The sequence below is a fragment of the Buceros rhinoceros genome, unplaced genomic scaffold, assembly GCF_000710305.1.
Source record: "Buceros rhinoceros silvestris isolate BGI_N320 unplaced genomic scaffold, ASM71030v1 scaffold10477, whole genome shotgun sequence".
NCBI lineage: Eukaryota > Metazoa > Chordata > Aves > Bucerotiformes > Bucerotidae > Buceros > Buceros rhinoceros.
This window is the reverse complement of record NW_010423975.1, coordinates 96,608-98,154: the sequence shown is the minus strand read 5'-3', so window position 1 is coordinate 98,154 and position 1,547 is coordinate 96,608.

Here is a 1,547-nt window from a genome sequence, read left to right as displayed (position 1 = left end):
TACTCTGAACCCATAAATATTTCTTGTGAAAGTCTGTGAGCATCAGAGATGGTTGCTGGTTGCTCATCAAAGCTGCCGTTGTCACTGCAGCAGGCTCCTGAACAGGTCCCCTCCTGCCCACCAGGTGTGGTGGATTTTGCACACGATGGGGTGAAGGGGAAGGCCAGATAATTGTAGGTTTTCTGTTTCACGTGGCCGCACCAAGGGTCCTTGACTGTGTGTCCAGAACTATTACTTATCACCATATCCTGCAACACCGGGACTGGCCACAGTGTCCTGGTTCCAAACAGTGTCAGGGCTGGTCACAATGCTTTGTGATCTACTGATGAAGCTGGAGAGTGAAATTGCTAGAGAAAATCTCCACCAGACAACATTTTTTTAAAGGAATGAGTCAAAGCACTTTGTTTTGCAGTATTCAAAATGTCACATTTCTATTTTGCAGTACTGAATGACATTTCTAAATTTTACTTCATAACAAAAACCTAAAGAAATTAATGGAGCTGTTATTTCTCATCTCTCTCTAGACATTTTTCAGTGTTTTTGTTCAACTAAATGATTTTCCCATCAAACCCTTGTTGGATCTAATGAACTAGCACACAAATATGCGTATGAAGCTGTTCACTACTTTATCTCTGGGCTTTTGTCTCAGCAGATCTCAGCATGAGATCATGGGATATCAAGTTTAGGACCTTCAGGTGTCAGCAGCAGTCCATTCCCACTGCAAATATGAGCATCATCATAACTACCTCAAGTAGCCAAAAATCATAGCACTGACTTAAAATGAGTTTTAAAATAAAAACTGGTACGTAAATGTTTCGAATCAAGGACTGTCTTTGTATTCAACACATGGTTCATGATGGGCCACTTAGGCCAGTGTAGTGCTCTTCACAGGCACTGCAGTTTACAGAACTGCAACACGTGTACACCTACCGATTTTAGTCAATTTTGGCCAAACGTGGCTTCTCCTTTTTGAGTTTTAGCCTGGGCTAAAATTGGGCTTGTGAAGCTTTCCTTTATGCCCATTAAGGTGAGATCTTTTCAGGAGGGAGAGAGGAGAAGTTGTTTGTACACCACCTCTACTCCAGATCTGGCACTAGAGAAACACTGAATGCAGAAAAACTGTCTGATCTGGTCACTGGCTGTGATCTCCTCATACAAATAACTACCACCGCCTCAAGATGTGCTGACTGAGCGCCAAGCATTTTGTAGCTCTGTCAGAAAGTACACAGTGTGTTCAGTTCTGCAGGAAACTCATTCAGCTGAAATATATGCAGCCATTATTACAAATTTTATCAAGATGGGTTTTTTTAAGCACTAAAATCCCTTATGATATGTTTTAGCAAACTGAAAACACATTGCAATCATGACTCGCCTATACGGAGATAAAGCCTTGCAGAAACAAGGGACACATCTCCAGTATCCAGACAACCTGTGGAAAAGCAAGTACAAGCACCTACTCAAACTCATCAGGAACTGCAGTTCTTGCATTCACAGGTAGAGATCCAGCTCTCAACAACATCAACAAATGAGAAATTCAGAAGAATAAC